Source organism: Vanessa cardui, chromosome 3 (genome assembly GCF_905220365.1).
Source record: "Vanessa cardui chromosome 3, ilVanCard2.1, whole genome shotgun sequence".
Classification (NCBI taxonomy): Eukaryota; Metazoa; Arthropoda; class Insecta; order Lepidoptera; family Nymphalidae; genus Vanessa; species Vanessa cardui.
This window is the reverse complement of record NC_061125.1, coordinates 6,189,742-6,209,377: the sequence shown is the minus strand read 5'-3', so window position 1 is coordinate 6,209,377 and position 19,636 is coordinate 6,189,742. Positions and strand designations below refer to the sequence as shown.

Sequence of the window (19,636 nt, the reverse complement as noted above, 5' to 3'; positions counted from 1 at the left end):
AGTTAGTTTAATCACATCAATGAAGTGTTTTAGCTTTTTGTCGCTAGAGTGCACTACGGTAGCAAAATAATTTTATAATTTTTTTAAAATTTAAAAATGTAACGTTTTCGGCATTGTTCCTAACGTAACAAAGGTTAAATAATACATAAAAGTAATACCATTCGTATTACATTGAAGTGATCAACTGAAGGACATTAAATTACCAAAAATAATTAAACATACCAATTACGGGACAAAAAAGTCAAAGAAATGTTATGTCAAGGACATTTAAAGACTCTAAAGAGATAAATTACAGTTAATTGTCAAGCCCGACTATAATGAGACAGGTAACGTATAATGACTGTTCAAGACTGACCTCAAGGCGGATGATGCCAACGGTTTCAATGTCAAAATAAAGTAAACAAATAAATAACATATGCCTACGTGGATTGAAAACAATCACGAACCCACCACACACACGACATATATATATTTATACGTACCACCTTATCAGTAAGTGCGATGTTAACTGCATTCATTGCAATAAATTAAAGATGTATAGTATGTTTCCAAATGAATGATATTTTTATATTACTTTTAATAAGGTACGTACCTACTTATATCTTATTTTTTGTAACATCAATTCAATCAAAAACCAGTACGGTGAGAATAAAATGTAGAACATATTTATAATAAGAATATATTTATTCAATTATCTGTCATCTTCAAACTAATAATACATATTTTTTTGGTTATATTTAGTATTTATTGATACAGTATCATAAGGCACGATCATTTGTTATTTTTTTTAATAATTATAGGTACATATAAAATATTAATGTTTTATATTTATAACCGCTATTTTCACTAAACTCATACTGGTACTTGTTTTGTTATATTTAAATATCTAACATGAAACATAAGTCAGATGTAACTCTGTAAGATAAATTATAATTACATTATGTATTACACACGCAAGTGTTCACGTGAACAAATGATAAACGACACAAAGATAAGCGTTAAGAAGACACAAATAATGTTACTCAGTGCTTTGAAGAAAACTGACACCCTATAAGTAACACGATATTCATTTTACAGCATTAAATGTAAAACCTTCTTGGTTTCATAGTAAAGAAGTATTTTAGAAAAAATGAAGAAACGTTCCAATTTTTCGTTCATTGAACGTATTTAATTTCGTCGCAACGTGATAAAATTTCGTGTATTTGCCCTTAACTTGAACGATAATTAAATAAATAATTGTATCGGAATGTGCCTACAACCTTGGATTAAGAATATTATAATATTTAAAATAGATGAACGTAACGAAACTTATATATTAATTATTAATATTCATTTTTAAAAACAATTTCAACGAAAACACAAACATGATAAAAATTTTCATCGTTTGGTTGCTCTTAACCCATTTATTTGTAATCGGGCCATTTTGTAAGCTGCATGGAAATTATGTGAAAGTTTCAACAGCCGGAAGCCTACTTGACGTCAACCTCCCTGGAATACTTAAGCTGGATTGGTTCGCAGCCACCATACAGTTTTGAAGCCGTTACATACGACATTGATATAAAAATTCCTTAGACGACACACACTACACCCTCCCATCGAGATGGAGTGCCTTTATATACTCCGCGAAACTATTATAACAATATCATTCCAAAATAAACATCTTTAAAACAAAAGCAATAGATTCATAACAAGAACTATTTGTAACATAACGTAACATTACAGTTTAAAATGAAAGAAAACAAAAATAATTCAAATAGGTATGTACATATAAGTAATAGTGAAGATTTCTGTTTTACTTTATCACGAAACCCTGGTACAGAACGACCTTGCCTTCGAGTTTGTGATAAACAAACTATAGCTACAGTTGAACTTGAGGATGTAAGTCGTTTTATTAAAAGTCATGCAAACTATAAACATATACCTGTATATACTAACTTTTATGTTGCCTTTATGGTTGTACTACACACTTAATAGTACAGTTACAATATCTGTACATAACATACATATTTAATTTTTATAAAATAAATCAAATAAAAGATGATTTATTTTAGACGTAATCAAAAGAGTAAAACAAATGAAGACTTTATTACATAGGCATTCATAAATGCATACATTTACTTATAAATGATAAATCGTTTTAAAATTTAAATATTTTACGATTGCGACGAATCGTAAACAGCAGTCTCCGTGTATGCAATGTGATGGAATTCTTATCATGTTTATCATAAATAAACATTTATTCATTATTCTGAACACGTGTACTTTTTATTCGAGTTCACGAGATTAATAGTTTTAAACAAAATATTAAGAACTTTTAGTCTACTTATATTAAATCTATTTATTTACAGTAAATTAAAAAAAAAATGTTTTTTTAATTAACAGTACTTAATATGTATAATAAATAATACAAAATTATAATAAAATATTTTTAACATAATAACTAATAAGTATGTATATCAAAATTAAAAACAGTATAAAATGTTTTTTTTATTTCCATTACTAGTTGCGATAAAAACTTTTTTATAGTATTAGTAGTTTTAATCAAGACAAACAAACATTAATTCTATTGTAGATTTTAGTTTTACAGAGCATCAAAGTGAATGTTACCCTATATTCAAGAGAATTTTCATCTCGTTCCAGTTTCGCTTGAAGCCCTACACTACACAGCGCGACCTTGTCACCGTATCTGTTACGTACACGTAATAGCACGTATGTATCTAAGCGATTATTTACTGTGTACATGTATAGAACCGTGCTTACTAAACAGAATAACATGCCGTTTGTTCGAAGGACTGTCATTTGTTGTGATTACGGTCACACGGCTTAATAAGGAAGGTAATCTTATTACACGGATTACATATTATGCTTTTGAGACCACATTGTAAGAGGCAAATGGTAACAAACAAAATACTTGGAATATTCATCTCGTGAAGTAACTGAATTAATAATCATACGAGGTCTTGTCATTTTTTTGCAGACTCTACACATAATATGATGATGGATTTTATGACATTAAACAATAATTCAGAATAGATTAATATATACTAATGAGTATAAGAGAGGTGTGCTACTATGATATTTGTGAAAATCTTATCTAAATATTAGATGATACAACATATATACCTAATACATATTTTGACATACAAAGTCGTGCGGTGCAGATGTTGTTACGATTCGAAAATAGAAATGAATTCAGAGGTGTTTGAAAGGCGACTGTAGTCTGTAAGCCATCGTGTACATTCAAGTGCAGTCAAGCCCACGCGGTCGGGGTGTTGCCAAACCCTTGACTGGCCAACGTTTATAAACAGACCGAATGCAATCGCTTACAATAAACTTACGATATTGGACTTTATTTTCAACATTTCCACTCGCTACAAGTTACGAATCTATATGAATATTTACGATTGATCATAAATTTAAAACTTAAATATCTTACACCTTTGTAAGCACGATATTGATTGATTGATAGGTTTGATTTTATATCGGGTATAAAGTCTACAATTACTAAAAATATGAAAGCCATATTTTGTCGATAAGGTCATATTGTATTGTAATAAAACGGACATAGACAAACTAAAGACTATACAGTATTAGAATGCAATTACGACATTTTGACGGTGTATTTCGTAATATATTTTGTAATAATTTCCGTTTACGTTACCGCCTAACAATAGACCGTAATGATCTCAATTCTCTTACATTGCAATCTATCATATTTAAAGAACACTACTCGAGTCAATTTATTATGAAGTATCAGCTCATTAATTGATGTTTAATAATTACTTCCAATACTGTCAAACATGTTGTCAAAATAAACTTTGATAAGGACTTTGTAATTCTAAGAACCTTATCTAGATGCTTTTGACATAATATGTACTTTTCAATAATCTTTGTTCATTTTGTCATTATTACATAATAATTATGAAAAAAAATATCGTATTTTGTGTTAGGTAAGACCCAAATACTATATATACCTACCTACCTATGAATACCTTATGTACCTACAGACTTATGGGATAGGATTTTCATCAATTAAATCTGGAACAATTAGATATTCGTGTTTTGTATCGCAAAAATACGAATCCATGTAAGAAAATGAGTATTTATTAATTTTCACAACAATGAATCCCATTGATAATAATTGATTTTTTTTGTTAATTTTTTCCAGTTTCATGCAAAAACCACTAAACGGCCAAGAGTGAAAGGAAGAGTAGTAAGTGCAGGAGTTAGATATTAAACGTAACTATACGCTATTCCAGAATAATATCCATCTCTGTACCAAATTTCATTAAGATCCGTTTAGCAGCTCTGACGTGACTCGTCACGGTAGCATGCGTAAGCGATCCCGTGGCGTCCGCCGAAAGACGGAGAGGGTACCGCTGGTTTTTTAGTGGGTAAACCCGGTGTGCTTGGGCGCACTCGGCGTTCAGGGCTCCGGGGAGTACCACACCCCCCCTCCCACTTTCCATCACGTGGGGGAAACGCGTAAAGCGTTTTTCCAGCGTAATAAAAAAAAAAGCTCTGACGTGACTGAGTAACATCTATCCGTCTAAGCTTTGGCATTTATAATATCGCAAGATGATTATGTAGTTTATATATTTAAGGAATATTGCCCTTATTCTATCAGTCGGAGAGAAAATTCCGGACGCATTCCAAGAAATCTCTGCCAAAACAACTTTACAAAAACGTTTTATGAAATGTATTCGTTATTGTAGTAGTGTGCAACTGTACACAGTTACAGACGTCATTATTGTGCATTTTCACGATAAAGCACTTATTTTAAAACTTGGAAAAGTTGATTAACGTTCATTTATTTATCACACTTCATTGATCCTTCAGAATAACATATTATTTTAAAGAAACGTTTAATTAAAATATGATGTTTACACTTTGGGCACGGTGTTAAATTGAACCAGAGATATTAGGAGATATTTGAATAAATTCTAGGCGTGGGCCGTGCGGGACGCGGGAAGATGATGTATTAGCACAGTAGGGGAGGATAGATTGCTTTACTCGATTATATCGTTTATAACTGTTTATACCAAAATGCTTAAAATCTATTGTAAAAGCTTGATTTTATACGAACACACACATTCATAGCAAAAGAAATATTATTGAGTGAGAGTATTAACAATAATGAAAGCATAAGAAGCGCATTAGAAAAAGGAAGAATTAATAGCAATTTTTGACTCAAGATTACTTTAAAAACAATGATATAGGAGCTGAGATGGCCCAGTGGTTAGAACGCGTGCATCTTAACCGATGATTGTAGGTTCAAACCCAGGCAAACAACATTATATATATATATAAAGTATATATAGGTTATATATATATATATATATATATATATATATATACTTAATTTGTGTTTGTAATTCATCTCGTGCTCGGCGGTGAAGGAAAACATCGTGAAGAAAACTACATGTGTCTAATTTCATCACCAACCCGCATTGGAACAGCGTGATGGAATATGTTCCAAACCCTCTTAATGGAAGAGGATGCCTTATCCCAGCAGTGGGAATTTACAGGCTGTTACTTTACTTCACTTTACAATGATATAGCCTTTAAAACTGATCTTAACTCGTGATCTATAATTGTTTTACTACATCTGATGGCAGTTATCGACGACGTTACAGAATGCCGAGTATACCGTTATTTATTTGTTTAGCCAGAAACTTCTTTACCGGTGCGCGGGAAATACGTTCTAATAATAGAAACAGTAAGTACTTAGTCAAGGTTGTGAAACTAGGCCACTGCGAATGATTATAAGACAACATTGCCAGACAGCATCTATCTTATAATACTCTCTTGAAACCACATAATTATGCCGCAGTTTGAATTGAAAATGTCATATTGTACCAAATACGAGAAATTCATCGCTTTGTGCTGCAAATGTTTTATTATTTGTATTCCTCGAAAACCAATTACGTATTTTCTTCTTGTCTAGCGGTTGTTTGTAGCAAAATACTTCAAATATGCATTATTTTTTTAAGTTATCTTTGAGAACATTTTATCGGTGGTGTAATGGCTTTGTAAGGCAGGCTTCTTTGTGTATACCAACTAGCATATTATCCTACCACTAAATCAGTGATACTCAGTATTGAATTGTTCCGGTTTGAAGAGTGCGTGAGTAATAACAGGCAAATGGCATGTTACGTCCTAGATACATGAACGCTGTAAGATGCTGTTACTACTGGTTTCTAAGGTAACCGCTTGCCATATGACAACCTATTTGACAGCCTGTGGTCTAAATTCGAATTTTATTCATTCTTGACGTCTATTAAGATTGAAGAAATTGAGATCTGTAGAAAATAAATATAAATATTCATATCATTCGAAGATGTTTAAGCTCTAAATTGTTGAGAAGAATTGAATATCTTTTTACTTTTTAAGTAAATTAGATTTCGAATTAAGTATTACAACAAGTAACTACATAATTATTGGTAAGACAAAATACTTGGAATGCGTTTATATAACTATTAAATATCATAATCTTTATAAACAACGTTATAATTGCTTAAAAAGAGAAAGTCGAAAATATAACATTATCAATTTGAATAAAAGTGCTTTAAAACTTGTACATAAAAGAAAGTTGGACAATAGATAATAAATGAATAAACGTTAAGTTTACAAACGGAGATAATTTTCCCGCGCTATAGAATCGTTTATGCATCCGAATGACAGCTCCAAATAAGCGCGCCCCACACATTTCCCGACGGGTTCAGTGGGTCAATGAACGCAGCCAGCGACTCGGACCTGTCGCACGATCGGTTGCAAAACATTGTCGTACCAACCTTGCGCCTTAGTATCTCCGACGTAGACTTTTACTGAGAAATTGTTTTAGTTAAATTAAATATAATTGATGTTCAATCACAATTTTAATGAAATAGGCGTCAAGTACAAACTACAAACAAAGGACCCATTTATTTATTTCGTAATTGTTTTGTCCTGAATTCTTACATCCACTCGAGACAAATTATTCTTTACGAGTTTTTATATTGGATTAATATAAATACCTTTGTAATGGAACAAAGTTGGAACAATTTTTTTTTTCCTTACTTTTATTATTTTGTGTTCCTTTTTTAAAATAGTACCTACAAAGTCATTAAAAATGCATAGAGCAGCTCTTTCTACATTCATGGCCGTAAAAGCAAACACAAGGGAAGTTTTCCCTTTCATTTCTCAAGTGCTTATATCTTTTGCTACGTCCCTACTGAGTAGTGCTTTAAAGAAGTTCCCTTTGCATATTAATAAAATAATTAAAAAAGCAAACCCACAATTTTAACTTACATTTTTGTATTTATTATATTATTTTTCAAATTAAATTTGACTAAGTAAAGACTTTTTCCGTCGTTTTATAATAGTTATTAACTCGAATATGACAAGATAAATAAATTAGATAAATGTTCCGGCAAAATATTACCAGATAATTTAGTCTTAAGGCGACCTTAGTAACAAAACAAATGGGAGAGTCGATATGTATGTATGTGATTTCGTTCTATAAATAATTAATTTAATTCAATTAGAATTGTAGTACATGTTTCAAATAAAATTGAATACTGTAATCATAGATACATCTAACACAATATACCTTAAAAACAGCTTTCTATATTTAGATTATATTACATAAACTATTTACTATAATACATAATGTCTTATATGTGTATTATACATCAAATCATCTCCAATTCTGTTCGTCGCCATACCCACAGCCAAATCTCTAAATAGACCGACATTAAGTATTCACGGATATATACGTAGTAGATATACGTTCTACGTTATCCGTTCGTGTATAATATATCTGTACATTGATATCTACATGAACCCGCCTTCAACCTGCAGATATTCTGAATAAACTAGTAGTTGGTATAGGAACACTTGAATGATCAAACATTACATGAGCTGTAAGTTAGACAGGAAAATGCTTTAGCAACGATATTCGTACTCCTATTTTTTTATATAAATTGGGTCTATTAAAATAAAACAATAGAAATATGAAACCCGGTCAAACACGTTAAAACTAGATTTTAAACTATTCAGGGCCAGCCTTAACCAGCTAAGCGGCCCGGGCTGTACATGTATTCGGTACAGGATATAGATACTTTTATATTCGACCGGGTTGAACTGAGCTACAAGGGCCCGGAATTCCAGGGCCGTCTTTGACCTTTTCGCGGTCCTGATAGGATCATGGACGACCTATTATTTATCGAATAATGAAAAAAGGTAGCAAGCATAAATGCGGTGATCGAGGACAGACTCTTACGAAATGCTTGGCACAGTATTGAGGGTGCAACCCAGAAAACTCCACACATCTGTGCAACTCCAAAATATTATGTTCATGCATACATGCGCCCATTAAATATTACTCAAATATATTTAATGGTTTACTAAACTTGGTTCGGGGAAGCGATATATCTGCTCATACGATATAATGAATACATTCAAATTTTATTATAAGAGACAGCTAATCGATTTCTTTAATAATTATGCTTACCATTATTATATCAATTTAAAATGTGAAGAGTCTGTGTCCTTATTACTCATCTAGGAAGAAGTGATAAGAAGAAGAGATAGGAACACGATTAGGTATATTCTTTTAAAACATTTTAAAATGGACTGGAGTTTATTGACTTAAAAACTTATCAGTTTTTGATAATTCCTATTTATATGGGCGGGTCAAATCTTGCAACCAAATTTACCCAACCAATTTGGATACCAATTTTTTTTTTTTTTTTACTCCATGATTATCATTTATTACACTAAAATAACATGTCATGTAAGTTAAACTGCATAAATTCGTGATAGTGTATGGATTACGTATAATGTACTGTATTTAACATAATAAAGTTTAATTGTACAAAGACAGTGTTTTTAAGTGTTATCTGTTTTAACCTTCTACCAAAAAATAGAGGCAGCCCACCTCAATTATTAATTTGTGGAATTCATATAAGCCGACGTATATATTATAGATATTGGTATCATCCGTTGGTGATGGGAAACCGATCCAGCAGTGAAAGAAAAGCCAAGGAGGGTTGGCGCCTGGCAGGCGGCCGGTCATAAGTCTTCCAAATCCATTCCATCCAGTTTACTGACTGCGCTGTACCCCCGTAAATAAATGGGATTATGGTAAGCAAATCATGACTATTATTACATGACTCGGGATGCAAAGAATAAGATAAATAAATGTTACGTAACGTTAAAGTTTATAAAGAAACATTACAGTATAAAAATAAAACAGGCAGAAAAATAACTATACATTTTCAGTAAATTTTCTTATCAAAATTGCTTTCAAGAGTTATTTTAATGAGTTTTAATGCTTCATTAATTATTATTAATAACCATTTATAAGAATAATACATTTTCTTTATAAATGAGCAATTAAAATCATACTAATAGTAGGTACCTACTTGAATAAATTTAAGATATTTTTGTTCAATGTCAGATAATTTTATATTATATAAATCTTATTTTATAATGATTTTTTTAACATGTTATAAGAATTCTTTGGAGTTTTATTGAATCCGTATAGTATAATAAGTAGTTAAATTTGAAAAACCAATATACCGAGATACACTTTAGTTTAATACATAGATTTTTCATTAAAATAAACTATAAAAAGTTACAAAATGTAGCAAACGAGTCACCTTAATACAATCGCTGCATCGATAGGACAGATTGGCCTTCTTTCTCACGATTGTTCCGATAAGATTCAGTATTACAAGAGTTAAGCCGCTAGGATTAATAAACACAAACCGACCGTATCGCCGTTGATTATTATCATTACTTGTCTAGCTACGAGGTCAGGGCTATACTAGCTCAGTAGCTCGCATCAATTGCTGTGGAAGTACCTACAACCAGCGTAACGTGACACCGAGATATATTTATTGTGGAAGTCGTTATAAAGATACACACGTAATTGTTTTCTTATATTCATAAAATGAATAATCGATCATATTATTTATTTTATAATAAAAAAACAATTATCAAAACTGGTTTATTATTGCATTGAAATAATTAAAAACATTTTATATATGTCGTAGTAGTTATTTATTTAATCTTCAATATTCAGAAAGGATATAAATTGAATTGAGTAGTAAAACGAGGTTTTACTATTATCCTGATATCGCTCATAAAACTCCCAGCGTCGATAAGATCTTGCCGGTGAAAATGAGAAAATCGAAATGATAAATGGAACGACTACTCAGTCATCAATCAGTTAAATATACAAATATGTTAAAGTTTTTATGAATTAATATTAATTGAATTAAGCATACTTTATATATATTTTAAGTAACCCGTATTATGGTTCATTATAGTTAATATTTTTGGTAGGAAATCCAGCGATTCGATAATATTTGATCCATAAACGTTTTTTTAAGTATACTTCAAAATTAGTTTATTGCAATAAATTAATATTAAATAAAACCGAAATTGCATCTATCAAAGAAATAATTTATGGAGAAAATACAATTGTCGTCAGCATGTAACAATACATGCCAAAGTTATTTTTAATGTTTTTATATCACCCCTCCCTCTACTTATGTTTGTTAATTATATAGCTAAAGGCCTATTTAATACAAAAAGCTCAGGCTGTAAACTGTTTTTAGGTATATTCTATTCAGAGAAGAAAAAGGTTCCATAATCGATGCTTGAATGATTGACATAATCGTTCACTGAGGCAGCAGCGTGGGCAAAAAGTAAACCACCGCTTTCACGGTTCGATGCAGTGATACTAAAATGTCAGGAATTCACGACTGAGACAAAATGACTGTATTTAATTTTTAACGTGGGATCAAAATTCTATTATAATCATTTTCAAACGAACAGGTTTAAATCGAGTGGCTTTGATTGATTACAAATATGGACTGAGTGGCATCTACATTTATTTCTCTAAAGGACCGCTGATATATTTTATAGTTACGAGTAAAGACATGTAAAAAGCCGACGAAATAAATAGCAATCAATGCTCCATGATATTGATTGATATAAAAAGTTTTATTTCCTTTTCCATCATGATGTCAACGGACGTCAGCGGAACGAACAGAAACAGCTGTGGGATGCGCGTGCGCCGCATGCATTCTTTGCGGTCAACGCACGCACCCGGTTCCGCTCTACTATGTATAGACGTACAACTAACGAACGAGTATTATACGTTGTTTTGTAAGTTATAAATACGTATATTGCTATTCTAATAGACTGAATATTTTGTGGACTTTGGATTCCACTGGAAAAGCAATAAAGCATTGTATTTATGCACGTGTTGAATCTAAATTATTGTCTCTTTGAATGCTTTATGTACCTTCGTATTTATTACATGAACTGAATCAGACATGACATTTCTAAATGTTGTTTATATAGATCTCATAATATAATACCCGACCTAGCGCTTCCAGCGCTTTATATGTTAGGTTATATTATTGCATACACGTCTTACTGTCTATTTCTATAAAAAAACTTTCCGTATAGAAGTCAGTTATTATAAGTAAATAGCTATTTTTATTTTACTTACAAAATATTCAATACATTTTGTATAATAAGTAGGTAATTAATGTATTGAACCATTCAAGGATTAACAAAGGTCGCGGGTTAAAATCCGGGTTTGCCCACATAGTTTACACGTGTTTAATTTGTTGTTAAAATTCATCTCGTGCTCTATGGTAAAATAACATCGTGCTGAAGCTTGCACGTTCCGGATGAAACTATCTCATATATTGGATACATTACTGGAGCTGTGTGGTAAAATACTTTTTATAAAACCTATCTATAGTAACACATTTTTCTAATTAAACGTATTTTAGAAGTAAGATTCGGTGTTATATATATTATATATTTGTCATTTATACAATTAAACGGTACATCATTTCATACAATTTAAAATATAAAGAACAACCACAAGAATAAGTACATTCGTGCGTTTCTCACGCATCACAAAAATCTGAAGTGATCCTCCTTCTATAACGTAGGCAGCTAAAAAAGTTCAAAACATATTTAGGTATTGGATAGGGGTAGTTTGTTTATATGATTATATAGTTACAACAAATATATATAAGTTATTATTTAATTCATCGAGTTGAGAAATAACCTGTGTTTGATTATTGGCAAAAATGTCACGTAATTGTAGGCGATTTTAGCCAGCTTCACAAATTCTTGTAATGGTTACAAGTTAACTCGAACCCACATTCTTACTATACAAGTTGACCTTCATTTGGATTCGTTGGATTTTTTATCGCTTTAATTACATAGTGTTTAACAACGAATAATTAACAGGCAATGTTAATCGTTGCTCAAGTTTTAATAAGATTATTTCGATGATAAAAAATATGAATTGATTAATAGTCAGATAAAAATGAATTACCAACGCTAGGCTGAAAGACGACGATACGGATCATACTTTGCTAGTTCTCCAACACTGATTATAATCAGTAGCTTGATGTATTTTGTGTGACATATTAAACTTCCATTTATTACTACTACTTTCTATGTAATTCTTGATTCCTTAATGTTTGTTTTTATTTCTTTGAGATTTGTAAGGTAACAATTGAGACGAGAATGCAATAATATTAAATATAATCGAACCTAAAATTAAAAGACCGAGATAGTATATTGTTAGCGAAGAAGCCATTGGTCGGATGGAATTCATTGGAAATTAAAAGTAGACGATACGACGTTGTAGACGATAGTTTAAAAGTAGTTTACAAGCAACTTAAGAACTTTAGATTCAGAGAATGTTAATAAAATTTAGAGAGATTTATAAACCGTATGAAATAATATATTATAAAACCAATGAATTCGAATAAATATTATATTTATAATATGAGGCACAGGTAATTGGTAAGATACTAATTGAATAGTAATTGTACAGCAATACTTTGAATATATGATTTCTGCTTTTCATGGTAAGCAAGCTAAAATAATTGCAAGAATAAGATATTTAATTCCAACAAATTTAAGACAACATTAATTCCAACATTTTTGTTTGGTCAAGTTGTTCACATAACCTTGGCTAACAATCATTATCATAATATATGCTTCTTCCTGCATCTCTAACTATAAGAATATATGCTTATTTTATACAAACATATTTATTAAATTTAAAACGGTTAATAAAAGGTAGCAATAATCATAAAGTTATTCCTGTAAATATTAAGTACACAAGCGAGGTCCGCAATTGGCATGACGGCTCGTTATTGGTGTCAATATCAGCGTACACCAAGGCGAGTTCGAGAATTCATTTTCATGTCGAATCGATTAAAATACCTTAACAATGTAGACGCGGTCGTAGACACGCAACCTATTTTATATCATAAAATAAACATGGAGTTTCTCTTTCGATGCTCTAATCAAATGTACGAGCGAAAGTAAAAAATTTAATACAAACAGCAACAACGCCTATTACAAAAGTCATATTCGATCCAATTTCTTAATAAATATTAAAAAAAAAAAACATAATATCACTTGAACAATTGCTCAGTTTTATTAATATATATAAACCCTTTACCCAGTAGATACCTAACCCAGTCTCCCCTTGGGTACGACCCAATTTAAGCCCTCAGCGTTCTGACCTACTTTTGAAAACCGCTCATTTAGTACAGTGGCTTAAAATTGGGGTTGCATATCTACATGCCTTGTCCTCAAATTCTAGGGATTTCAATATGCACAAACTGTTTAATTGCATCTGTGGAATCACTTACTTAACTTTTACAAACATAAGAGGTTTTTAGTGTTATGTACATATACGTATTAATCAAAAGTTCAAGAGCATAGTTTTTCTCAGTTTGTTTGTGCGAAATAATGAAGTGCATAAATACGTTAAAATAAAAATACATCGGCATAACATTATACTGTTGTCTGACATGATGTCTGCTTATAAGATTATAGGATGAAAGAGAAACTGTAGTTAATACGACAATTAATAGAACTAAGTGGCGTTCACAATTGCTTGGTCTGTTATATAATTTTATAATAAAGTGAAGATTAGGTATTGCCATAGTATTACGAGACTTCAATGTTTGTAACGCCAAAAAGCAAACAAGTGAATGTGTGTGGGTTTCATTTTTAAGATTTTAATTATTAAAATTATTTTATTATTATTTTTATTATTATTTAAGATTTTAATTATTAATATTATTAAAATACCCAATTTTTAAGGGCACAGGAAATCACTACGGTTTGTTTTTAATTTTTAAGTTACAATTAAAATTTCATGTTCGATAATTTCCCCAAAACTGAACAAAGGCCACCGCTCCTGTTAAGAAGGGTGTGTAGCTTATATTCTACCACGCTATTTAACTACGAGTCGGTAAATAATTGTTTATTTTTTTTAGTAATAGGTGTCAAAGGGCCAGACACTTGATGGAAAGTGACTAGCACCGCCCATGAACATCTGCAACACCGGGGGCATTGCAGGTGCGTTGTCGGCCTTTGAGGAATAAGAAGGGACTTTTGTTTATGGATCCCATATTATATCGGTTCGAATCGTAAAACTGATGACAAAAGTTGGTTCCATGGAAAGATAGTGCGAGGCAGATATATCTTAAAAATAGATCTGTTGTAAATTTCCGGACAACGAAGTTATATGGATGGAATTTCGAATTTTAAAGCGACGTCTGGTGCTGAATAATCCTAAAAATTTTTCAGAACTTCCCACGTGAAACTTCCGGTTAAAGATGTGATTCCAACGTCAATGCAGATTTAAAACATTAAAATTAAAACATGTGTTTTGTAAAAACAAAAATAATATCCAAACAATTGAGGTAGAAAGTGACTAAGGCTAGACACACCATAGTTCAACGACCGCAGCGCCTGTAATTGTTGAATGTGGATGTCGTAATAAGACTTCACAAGGCCGTCCAATTTTTGGCTATTCATTTAGTAAGTAAATATTTACGTACATTTTATTAAGATTAAGATATTAAATATTTAATTTGATATATATTTCAACTTATACATTTATAACATTTTTTTTATACGATTTTATAAAATCATAAATAAAAAATAAGTACAGGAAAATGTATTAATGCAAATGTTATGATTTACATTACATTTCTTGATAACTAAAAAATACAAGCGAAGTTTGTTAAAATAAGATAACGACACTTATTTTCTTTTATTTGTGTAATAAAGTTTCAAACCAACTCAAGACTAAACAAGAATGTAGTTATATCCACTCATGCAGTTATGTAACACTTATTGCTGTCATTACGTAACAAAAGTAACAACCATGCTATATACCAGTAAGACTTCGTCTTAACGGTCTCTAGTAATCTTAATGGTTTTAAATAAATGTTTCAAGTTAACTTTTGAGTGGGACAGCATAACAAAGATATCACTATGGTTCCACGAGTGGTAGCGCTTGTGATGAATGGTCAACACTTCTTACAATGCCAATATCTATGGGTGGTGGTGACCGATTACAATAAGAGTGCCATTTGACAGTCTGCCTTACTATGTTCAATTCATTATTCATCAGTATCGAACTTCCAACTTTCATAGCTATGCGGTCAGTATTACGTTAATCCTTCTGCAGCTACGAATATTCGACAAGATTATTTTATCGAATTTTAAAATTAGAATATTTCAAAACTGTAACGCGTCGGGTCGCTGTTTCATTTAAAAAAAAAACAATAAACTTCTTCTTCACACTTTGATATCTTAGTTAACAGCGGAAAATTTTGAAATATGAGAAACAATCATTAATAACATAGACTACTGCCATCACCTCTGTATTCGTCCTCGCGATAACTATAAATAGTTAGCGACGCGATAAGTACGAGTAAACGACTGTTATCACTGACAACAATAAGACATAAACAACAGGACTTCAGACACGGTGGTATATTCACTTTTAGATATTGCTCTCATTTTTCAATCATATTCTAATATATCAGGATTTTCATATTATATTATTTATAAAATTACTTCAACTGTATTGAAAGTTTGTTCAGACAACTCAAGTCCAAGTGTGACAATCTGACAATAAATAGCAAGATCGATAACCTTTTTAAACTTATTAACTTCAATTAGATGTTACGCGTAAATATTTTATCTACGTGAAAATAAACTAAAGCCCAAATGATTTAACATTTTCATATAAACTAACGCTGTTGATATTATGCGTTCGAAATCGTCAGTAACACGCAGTTTCGTGCTTGGATGATTTATGTTTTTTTTTTATATATATCATAAAAAATAATTGTTTAACTGTATTGAAATAGCATATTTTATAATTATATATATACTCGTCTCATCTTAGTACTTTTCCGAAATAAGATTAACAGATTAAATAATATTTAAGATAAATGGAATCCTAAAGCGGTTTAAGTGCTTTCTATTGATAAAAATGCCATATAAAATAAATTGCTAGTTCAAGTATTGTAAGTTCAATTACGTTAAACGTAGAAGACGATGTTGAAATACAACCTTCTAGAACAACACTCACTAGACGAGGCCGGCGGTCACGGCTGGTCATGGTAGCTTCAGAATATAAAAATTAGATCGTACTTTGACATTTATCTATAATCAAAACAAATATTGATAAGTATGTCTCCATTTCATACGCACGTTCATACTATACTATTATCAATAACACAAGTACGTAGAGCGAAATTCTTGACGACATGCATTGTAATGTCTCATATTTTTTTTGTAAACAAAATCCAATCGCATCTCGCTAGCCACTCATTGCATGGTAATAATATTATATCAAAAATCTTTGCACAGGTGCCAAAGATAATAAGTACAAAGTTTCAATTCAATCATATAAATCATTCGATACAATAAATTATTACGAACAAAACAAGCATTATTTTCTGCTAATGTTCGCCCAGTGGTCGAAATTAAAAATAAATCTATAGGCAGACATATGTTAATTAAAATACTTACTTTCTATTGGTAATATTAAATGGGACAAAATAAAAAAATAGGAGAAAAGATACTAAACTGTGTTGTAATATGCCTACTAATACATAAAATATATTCAAATTGTATGATATGGTTGGTGGTAGAGTTTTGCATTACATTCTACCACCAAAGAGCAATACTTAGGATTGTCGTATTCCGGCTTAACAATGAAAAGCGAGTGTAACAACAGACACAAGGGACATCACATTATATAAGGTTGGGGATTTAATGGCGATTGAATTGCTAAAATTTCTTACGATGCTCATTTATGCCTATGGGCGGTGGTGACCACTTTGACCTATGCTATAAAAAAACAAGGTAATGAAAGTTACATTCAATTGTTATTACAAGCAATTTTAATGGAAATGTCAGCATTTTTCGGATTGTATTTTTTGAATGTCATACGAAAAATTTATTGTAACACTCTGTATAACGATAATTACACTTTTCGAAAGTATTTAATTGGCATAAAACATTTTATTTTCGTATTTGCCGAAAATTATTGTTATGATAAAGTATTGAGTATTTCACTGTAATAGTTTTGTCTATACTTTCTTAAATGTGGTAACAGGTTACTTAAACAAGACATCGCAGTGCGTATAAATAACAGTTAATTTCTCGTGTCACGCTCCGTTAGGCCACGTCGCGTGCCCAACGCTTCCTGCCGTTGCAACAGTATCTACCTCCTATGCTTTTTATGAAGGTCTGTTGTGATTTCTGGTGCTTTACTATATACCATAATATTATCTTCCAATATCAACTGCTATAAAATTAAATGAAGGTAATTCATCCATTAACTTATATACCTATTTAAATACAAAACCTTGCAACAAAAACTTATGTTTATTTTATATGAGCAAAATTATCAGCTGAGTTTAAAAACTTTATAGTGAAGATGCAAGGCTTTTAGTGTTGCGTCAAAAATGTTAAAAATGAACTTACTCTTACTTATATGGACGTAAAAACCAGATTTATATAAATTGCGCAACCTGTTTTGTATATTTTAAAGGTAACTCGTAAACTTGTTTTGCACCCATATATTAAGTAAAAACTTCAAGATTTTTTTATCTTTAAATAAATGACTAACATTACGAAAATATATTAAAAGACACCATAAAAGAAAATGTCAGTTTTAATTAAAAATGTGTATATAAAACTTTTAAAATGACCCGATATTGCATCTTGTTATTCTAGCTTTGCTATGTTGTGTATAGCTTTGCTATGTTTGAATGACAATATGTGCCGTGAATGTCACGACGGAATGAGTATCGTCCATTATTAAAATTCGCAATAAGTTGAAGCCGATATTAAAAACAAAGAATGCAGATGCTCTTCTTTTTTTATTTCATTCAGATCAGTTTATAGCAATTCAAATTACAAAGAGAAAAAGGCTTAAGTGGCATACCAATTTAGAAATGAGAAAGGAGAATTTCTATACAATAAGTGGAATTTTATTAACTTTATTGTTTTAAACGTGAACAGTTACGAAGAAAAACTTTATTAAGGTCAAGGCAAATCGTATCATGCACACTTCTTAGTAAGCGTTAGAATGAGAAAGTTACAGTTTCTACATAATAATTAAAAAATAATCCAATATCAAATAAAACTACACATAAGTATGTGGAGCCGTAATGTGCAGACTCAAGAATTTAGGTCGAGCGCGCTCCGTGTGGATCGAGCTATTTCCAATCTTTCCTGAGCAACTGATTTCGAAAGTGATTATGTTCTTCTCAAAATTCACTGACTCTACCTGCTCAAAGTTTCAGTAAAACAAAGAGATTACTTCAAATTGTTCTAACTATAGATAGGTATATACATATATACATTTGCTGCATTACAACAAAGAAACTCGATTAATAACGCGAATGCTTTGTTCTCTTAGTTGCAACGCACAAGTATAACAATTTTTCCACAAGCAAGAAAACTCAACACCAACAGGTTGAGAACCTGTCATATCATAAAGAGATCTTATAAAAGCGATTTGGTCAATCCTACGCATTCATTACAATCTTTTACTAACTACGAATTATTTGGCATTTTTTGTAGAGTGGTACTTTTATACTAGCTGGCTAACAGATCCTACGACAAAAACATGGTATTTCCTCTTAATTTAATGGCTCTGGCAGAGGAACTGATCAGGTTTCATTACTTTATATAAGAAATCATGTTATCACCAAGTCATGAAAACGAGTATCAAGTATTATTTTAGTCGATGAGGCCGCACAGGTTGCGAAGGGCTCGAGCGAGGTCGCAGCTCCGGTTTTATAAAGTGTCATTCTGTCAATATCGTCACAATGCTGATTGAAAACAATGAATCCAATAGTCAATTGTGAAAAAATATTCTAATTTCTAGCCTGATTAAGAATGTAATTAAAATCGTTACAGCTATATTTCATGATGGATTTACCGTACTTAGTATTTTTATTGTTTAATTTAAAGTTTTATATATCGATAGTTTGTTATTCGTGCTGTTAGTGTAGCTTTCTATTATTATCATTATGTTTAGTAATTTGATGTGTACCTACCTATTATAAATTATAATCAATTTGTGATAGGTACGTACGCTATTGTCCTATTTAAATCTTGTATTGATTTTAGTTGATTTTCTTAAATGATTATATTGTTTTTATATTTTGACAAGTTTCTGTTAATTTAATAAGCACCATGTATGTTATAATACAAAAAACTGAATATTCACAAAAGTATAAAATTTACAGTAAGACATACGAAACAATGG

General features: G+C 31.0%; 1 protein-coding gene across 1 annotated transcript in view; it reads right to left on the bottom strand.

Moving 5' to 3' along the window:
- LOC124543587 (lysine-specific demethylase 3A-like) overlaps positions 1-19,636 on the bottom strand; it is a 130,163-nt gene that overhangs the window by 105,237 nt on the left and 5,290 nt on the right. The gene's annotated exons all lie outside the window — the stretch shown is intronic.